Below are 8,853 nucleotides of genomic sequence, written 5' to 3' on the forward strand. Positions count from 1 at the left end.
AAGGACTTAGAAATAGTCAGATTCATAATGATCAAATGAATCTTGAACTGATTTTAAACTCTGTTTTGAAAATTCAAAAGAGAAGAATATCAAAACTGATAATTCATCTGCATTGAGTTCCTGCTTATATGAATATTCATGGCAATGAATTGGCTGATTCAGCTGCAAAAAAGAGTTCAGAATTAAGCAGATCTATTCAAAAAACAGTGTTCTGATCTTTCATAAAGAGAAAGATAAAAGAATCTTGTTTAAACAAGTGAAATGAAAGCTGGCAGAAACAAAAGAAGAGTATACATTATTCAAGATTTGAGACAAAACCAAAGTGAAAATCTTGTTCAATTAAATGTAAAAAGAAAATATTCTCATCTATTATTATTATTATTATTATTATTCTTCCATTATACTCATATGCAAGCGGAGCTTATGATGAGTCCTTGCGTGATGTTAAATACAGATCAAGTGTTGGTTATACAGGAGGAAATACAGGTGTTGAGACCACGCTAAGATAACAAGAACATAGGAAATACAAAGGAGTGACAATTAGATACATGCAATAATAACTTCCCAGCCCAGGAACATAGAGCGATTTATTGGAGCGATTTGTACACCTCTGTATTTATTAGGAACCTGAGGTGCTTGAGTTCCGGATTTAATGTATCCCCTGCGGGTTTCGAACCCACGCGCCTTGGTTTCCCACGCCAAGGCGCTACCGGGTGGCCGCATTAACCATTCGGCCACCGGGGCTATTCTCATCTATAATTCAGCTGAAACTAGGACATGGTTATTTCAAATCTTATATACAAAGATTTGATAATAGATTTGATTCAACAGAGTGCTCATTCTGCAATGTGAATGAAAATTCTGAGTATATTGTAATGCATTGTGCACTATACAATAGTCTCAGAGTCAGATTAAAGAAAAAGTATGATTTAAATCAATTAAATATGAGGTTCTTATTCTCAACTGAGACAGAAACTAAATACTTAATAGACTTTCTATCAGAAACTAGAGCAGCTACAAGAAAATGGCTGAATTCAGAAGTATCTGAATATGAAGAGGTGGAAATTGACTAGATATAGTCTGTTAAAACAGCTATACATCATCTTTTAATAATTTTGTTTTGTTATAGTCTCTCTTTACTGTACTTGTTTTCTTCTGTTCTTTTCTCTATCTATTTAATGTGTCTATCTTTAAGACTATGTTCTCTTTTCTTTTGTCATAATATTTTCAAATGATTTCAAACTATCAGAAGGTGTTGAAATACTGCAATTTGTAAACAGTTTTTGTATTCTGAGCTGGGATTTTCTGATTTTGCATATTTGAAATTGATAAATGTATAATAGTTGACTCTATAGATATAGGAAAAACCCTGAGAACTAAAGATTCTCAGGTAGATGTCATAGTCTCTGACTGCATACATCTATAATTGAAGAATAATAATAATAATACAGAAGACTTCAATGCATATTATTTCTAATGAAATTCAGAATACAGAAGAGGAGTAAGAGCAGATAAACTGATTGAATAAACTTTTAAGTATTCAATAGATTTAGTTAACAAGGCTGATTAACAAACATGATTTCTTGATTGAAATGAAAATAATTCTTCAAAGAAATTACTCTCTCAACTATACAGACTATGTTCACTGATTAAAAATCAATTTTCTTCATTAAATGTTGAAAAAGTTGATCATGAGAATATATCTCTCTGGAGAGAAACTCTTGAATCTCTTATAGACTTGTAAATAAGTTAACTATCTAAAGAGAGAGAATATAAACAGTATTTGAAGAAGATCTCTATAAGTAATATAAAAGTCTCTATTCTGATTTACTCAGATGACTCTAAAAATAACAATTTGAACAGATTAGATGCAGACATTGATTATACTGAAGATACTATCAATTTTATCTCAGATTTCTGAAATTTAGACTGTGAATCTAAAGTCTTTGATGCTGAAATATTTGCAATAGTGAAAGCTTTCAAACTCATTGAAATAAAATCTTATAAAATAGAAAATAGATTGAAAGAGATATAAATATTCTCTGATAGTCAAGCTGATTTAAAAAGACTTAAAAGTAGCCAGATTCATAATGATCAAATGAATATTAAACTGATTTTAAATTCTGTTTTGAAAATTTAAAAGAGAAGAATATCAAAACTGATAATTCATCTACACTAAGTTTCTGCGTATATGAATATTTATGGCAATGAATTGGCTGATTCACGTATAAAAAAGAGTTCAGAATTAAGCAGATTTATTCAAAAAATAGTGTTCTGATCTTTTATAAAGAGAAAGATAAAAAACTCTTATTTAGACAAGTGAAATGAAAGCTGACAGAAATAAAAGAAGAGTATACATTATTCAAGATTTGAAATAAAACTCAAGTGAAAATCTTGTGCAATTAAATGTAAAAAGAAAATATTCTCATCTATAATTCAGCTGAAACTAGAACATGATTATTTCAAATCTTATATACAAAGATTTATTAATAGATTTGATTCAACAGAATGCTCATTATGCAATGCAAATGAAAATTCTGAGTATATTATAATACATTGTGCATAGACTGACCGTGTGACCGTGTCTGAGACCAGAATCAGAATATTTAATGATTTCATTTTCAATTTGACTGATCTTATTACACAGTTTTAAGATTAGATAGTAGTTGTATACTGTCTCAGTGAGACTTACTGTCTACTCTTATCACATTTTTTAAATAAGATCATGATTTTCACTTCTCAATTTAAATTATTTTTATTGCTTTAAATGACTTTAAATCTCATTTGAGTATTATCAAAAAGTATTACTTTTTAAAAAATTAAAAATAGTCTAAAAAAAAACCTTAAAATGTTTAAAAAGAGTAACTTTATGTCAAGAATGAGACTAAATGAAATCAAATAAAATCAATTTCTTATTTCTTCTAAGTTATGGTCTCATTTTGAGATCTGATATATAGTCACTTTGCATGTTTTTTTAATGACTAGTCTCAGCAAGATTTACGCCAAGAAATGTATGAGATCAGATTAAATGAGATCAAATGTGAAATTCATAGTTCTGGTGATCAGTTTGATTGTGCATTATTCAATAGTCTCAGAGCTAGATTAAAAGAGAAGTATGATTTAAATCAATTAAATATGAGATTCTTATTCTTAACTGAGACAGGGATTAAATACTTAATGGACTTTCTATCAGAAACTTAAGCAGCTTATAAGAAAATAACTGAATTCGGAAATATCTGAATATGAAGAGGTGAAAATTAATCAGATATAGTCTGTTAAAACACTTATACACTATCTTTTAATAATTTTATTTTATTATAGTCTCTCTTTACTTTACTTTTTCTTTTCTGTTCTTTTCTATCTACTTATTTAATGTATCTATCTTTAAGACTGTGTTCTCTTTTCCTTTGTCATAATATTTTCAAATGATTTCAAAGTATCAGAAGGTGTTAAAATACTGCAATTTGTAAAGAGTTTTTATATTATAAGCTGAAATTTTCTGATTTTATATATCTGAAATTAATAAATGCATAATAGTTAACTTTATAGATATTAGAAAAACTCTGAGAACTAGAAGTTTTGAGATAGATGTCATAGTCTCTGACTGCATACATCTATAATTGAAGAATAATAATAATAATAATAAGTATTTAAACATTTAATTTAACTCTTTTTTACAAAGAAGAATAGCTTCAGTAAGAGAATTTAAACTTAATAGTAATATTAATTAATTTCATCATTTTTATTATAAGATAGCTTACCTGTGATTTTTTTGAACTTTTATATTAATTTTTAATCTAACTTCTGTGTAGACTTTGTTTTTTACAGACCTGCTTTGTAAAGAATTCTTCATATCTTTAAAGATATCTCAATTTCTTCATTACTTAATTCATTAACAAGATCAGTACATATCTTTTCTTATTTATATTAATTATATCAAATCTTTGAAAATATAGCATTCTTAATACTATCATTTCTGAGAGTTGATTAGTCAAATTTTAGAGCATCTTGAAGTTATGTACTACAAAGTATAATATGAGATACTTCAGAATTGAATCTGTATTCAATTGTATATTTATATATACAGTTGATTTAACTCTTTCAGACCTGAGTGATTTCCGTGATTTCAGCATTTAACTTGTTAAAATAGAGTGATTTAAGAGCTACTACAAGAGCTTTTGTAACTATATCAGTATTTAATACTATATGAATTTAACAGATAAGATATTACAGATGAGATATTAGAGATAAAATATTAAAAAGAAAATATTTACGAAAAAAGAGAAATTAATTCAGAATACATGATAATCTCATATAAATAAAGTATAAAATGATTTGAAGTTAAATATACTTACTTATTAAAACAAAGTAGTACTTAGACTGATCAGTGAGATCATGAATTTCACATTTAGTCTCATTTAATCTGATCTTATATATTTCTTGACATGAGTCCCATCAGGATCAAGCCTTAAAAAAATCTGAAAATGAATCATTTCTGAGAGAAATGGTGTGAAAAATGACCAGATTTAATTCAAAAACAGTGAAATGAGAGTAATTTCTCAGAATAAACTGTAAAAGATAATTATTCTTTTAAAATCAGAATGAGACTGAGACTGAAGATTAAAATCAGTCTCATTCAGTTCATTCAGTGATTGCTTATATAATCAGAATTTGATAACAATTATTGATAATGCTCATGAAACAACTAAATACATTCTTATATAAGTTTATTCTTCACTTTCTCATGAAAACTACACTTCTCTGATATACTGTGATCAGAGATATTAAACTATCTGATAATTTCATGTTTTACAATCATGAGTTTCTAAATTATTTCTTCTTGTAATTGTCTATGATGATAGTGATAAATATCTTGACTTGAGTTGAACTTTCACTTCATTCTCATCTCTATCAATGAAATTATTAGAATATCACACACTATCAGTGTAATAGTTGAATATATACTCTCAACAATTTTTTATAACTCTAGAATTGATTTGATGTGTAAATTCATCAGATCATCTTGAAGATAGTGATTAAATTCAGTTTTATAAGCATGTAGTTTTGCCTGATTTTCAGTTGTAATCAATGTATGTAAGTTCTGTTTCAAAGCTAGTATTATAGTTCTATGTGATATGAAGTATTATCAAAGATTATTATTTACTAGAGAATTGTATTTCACTGTCTTTACATCTTGAACATCTACTTGTTCAAATCTCTGATTGTTGATATTATAGTAGTCTTGAGTTAATTTAATATATAAGTCTTATTCCTCCTCTGTTCAATCTTGAGAAGTGTAGATATTAACTCAATGAAAGAGATCTAGTAGAGCTGCTATAGTGTAGTACTCTGTAAAAGATTGTTCAGTTTTGCTGTAGTAATATGTCAGTTTATCTCTTACAGTAATAATAGCCTGCACTATAGTATTATTTCAGACTGAATTTCTTTTTGAGTGATTCAACTGCTTCTTAAGATGAGTAAATAAACTGTTATACACTTATCAGACTGACTGCAGCATTAGTGTATAAGTAATTGAGACTGTCTTTATTATCTTATAAAACTAAAACAGTAAATTAATCACATATTTTAACTGAGTTCACTTCATATTAGAAAGTTTCAATATCTGAATCTTTTCTCAATCAGAGTGTTGTACTCAATGATTAATCATCTGATGCAATTGAAGAGCTTAAACAGTCATCTTATATATTGAACTCTATCATATTTTAACATTCTGTATCATATTCAGTGATGTGACTGATTTGTTTATTTATTGAATATTATAAAATTGTTATTATTATTTAGAGAAGATATAAATTATATTAGCAATTTTTTGAATCTGTGATATTTAAATTATTAGTCAATCTATTCAAAATTGACAGTAGTATTATTAAAAAGTATTATTAAAAAGCAATATTAAAAAGTATTATTAAAAAACATTATCTTTTACAAAATGAATGTAAAAGTTAATTGAGTAATCACTTTTATCTCATTCTCATTTCAAGAATTAGCTATCTCATTGTTCTTCATCTTGATATTAAGATTCTTTATCAGTGTTTATATCACAAGTTGAATCATATGAGCAATGCAGAGAATATAATCTTATTTATTATTTCAGAAATGCAAAGTTAATTTTTGCTTCAAGCTCTTTATAATAGTGTAGTTATTCACAGCATTGTCAGTTGTAATTATAAGAAGACTGAGATTAATATTTCAATAGTCATTTTTAATCACAGTTATTAATATATCTATTATATAATTCTCAGTATGACTATCAATCAATGATTCAAATTCAATTAATGTCTCTTAATAAGTTCAGTTCTCATCAATATAATAACATGTAACTCTTATAAATGCAAGATTATTTATACTAGTTTATACATTCACTGTGAGAGACACTCTTCAATGATTCTTCAACTCTGATTCTAGATATTATATAGTGACTTTATAGTATATCTCAAGGTTGAACTGAAGACAGAATTGATGTGAAATATAAAGATTTGAATTAAGTATTTAAAGAAGTATTCAGAATTCAGGATTTTCAATTGATTGAAGAGAAAGATTCAGAGATATATATATATGAAGTAATTATTCACAGAAGTTATCAGATAAGAGTTGTGAAATCAGAGTACTGATATATAATCATTTTTACATAATTTTCTTCAAATTAGAAAGTTAGTATTATCAAAAATCATTATCTGATAGAGTAACTTATCAGCTCAGTAGTAATTTTCTGATTATTTTTCTTTTATTATCTGTATTCTGATGACTTCAGATATTGAGAAATTTCTTCAGAGCTATGATCAGTTTATAATAAATGTTTCTGAATGAAGTTACAGTAATTATAACAGAGAGATAACTCTTCAGTAATTTACAATACAATCTGTTAATAATTATTTCATAGTTTATCTCAGTATTTATGTTGAGTTTTTAATAAATTTCATGACCTGAAATCAGATATGAAGAATGAAGTAGTTATCTATTATAATTGAAAGAGAGTATTCTGTGTTGAATTGTAAATAATATAGACTTTGTAATTCACAGTAATTTCTTAAAGAGTTTGTGAATCTTTAATAGAAGTAAAAGAAGTGAAAGAAGTGAATTCAGAAGATATGATAATAATTTAAGAAAGATAATAATTTATTTTCAATAACTGATTACTGATGTATGTAAGAAGAATTAATATAAGAGAAAATAATCTTGTTTCTTAGCTTAGTTATAATTTTAGTACTAACTTAGATTGAATATTATCAATATATAAAAGTAAATAAATAATCTTGATTAATCTCTGTCATATTTCTTGAAATATATTAATGTTGTGAAAGAGAGTATTATCAAATTGTATTATTAGATAATATTATTAAAAATATATTAATATTATGAATATTAATATTGAAAAAATGTTGATACTTATATATTATAGTGATTTATGAATCATGATAGTTAAATATATATATATATATATATATTATTTCTGACTTAATTACAACTTGTACAATAATTTTTAAAAACTTAAAATTAATTTCAATTACTAATAATTATAAACTTATAATTAACTAATATTAAAAGAAAAAAACTTTTTCTATTCATTATCTTTCTTCTTCTTCTCATTCTTCTTATTATTCTTTATAATTTACTTTTCATTCTTCTACTTCTTATTCTTCTTCTCATTCAAGATAATAATTATCTTAAAATCTCTCTTCACTGTCTTCTTAGAGAAGAGTTCTTACTACTCTCTCTTAGTCAGATCAATCTGTATCTTAAAATCTCACATTTTCTGATCTACTGTCTCAGGTTTCATCTCAGTAGTAAGCAGATTAATATACTCAGAAAGCAGAGCTATCTTCTCAATATTCTGAATCATGAAGTGTATTTAAGACCTGAATAAGATCTGAATTCTCTTCTTCTCTATCAGCTTCTACTAATCAATTAGAGAATAGAAGTATTATTAATAATCATTATCTCTTAATAAATAAAAAACTTATCAGTTTTAACTTCTTTATCTCTTACTTTAATATCTTCTTAATCTTCTTCTACTGCTACTTATTTATAGTAATACTCTTCTTCTCTCTCTCTCTTTTTATCTTGATCTCAAATTATTCTCAGAACTTCTTTTAATCTTACTGTTATTATATAAGACTCTTCACTATCTTCTTCTTCAATCTCTCACAGATGATGTCATTCATATTATTTCTATACTTAGTTCAGTCTAAATCTATCAGAAGTATTACTTAAAATTATTATTATTCTACTTTCTTACAGAGTCTCTTCAAGATATTATAATATATCTTACAATCTGTCTTCTCTAACTTGAACAGCTTCTTCTTCTCTCTCTTCAATCTGTGATAGTACTCACGCGCCTTGATGGTCTGCAGGACTGCAGAATATTTGAAGAGAAATGACATAATTAATTTCAGTAAGTATTGAAGAGAGATAAAGGCAGAAGAGGCAGTAAGAAATAATATAATAATAGTAATAATAGTAATGATGATGATGATAATAATAATAATGATAGTGATGATAGTAATGATGATAATAATAATAATGATAATAAAAGAGAGAGTGTATTGAAATATATTACTAACTTATGAAATATAAAGAGACTCAAAGAAAATATTAACAGCTTTCAGAGATGTACAGAAACAGCTACAGTGTTATATAGTAATATTATCTTCATTCAATACATGCACTGTTGATATTCTTTGTACACAGTTATTATATAATCTATATCAGAGATACATGCAGAAAGCAGATCTTTATTACTAGATAAATAATTGCAGTAAATTCTCTGGCCTTTATCATTATAAAAGATAAGTTTATTTCTTATTTCTTTCTTCTCCTCTTTTTCTCCTTCTT

General features: G+C 26.1%; 1 pseudogene across 1 annotated transcript; it reads right to left on the reverse strand.

Moving 5' to 3' along the window:
* Positions 1–655: 655 nt before the first annotated feature.
* On the reverse strand, positions 656–744 carry BDCG_17921 (annotated as a pseudogene). Its single transcript has one exon. The product of its transcript is annotated as a tRNA-OTHER (tRNA).
* Positions 745–8,853: the final 8,109 nt, after the last annotated feature.

This window comes from Blastomyces dermatitidis (genome assembly GCF_000003525.1).
Source record: "Blastomyces dermatitidis ER-3 genomic scaffold supercont1.13, whole genome shotgun sequence".
Lineage (NCBI taxonomy): Eukaryota > Fungi > Ascomycota > Eurotiomycetes > Onygenales > Ajellomycetaceae > Blastomyces > Blastomyces dermatitidis.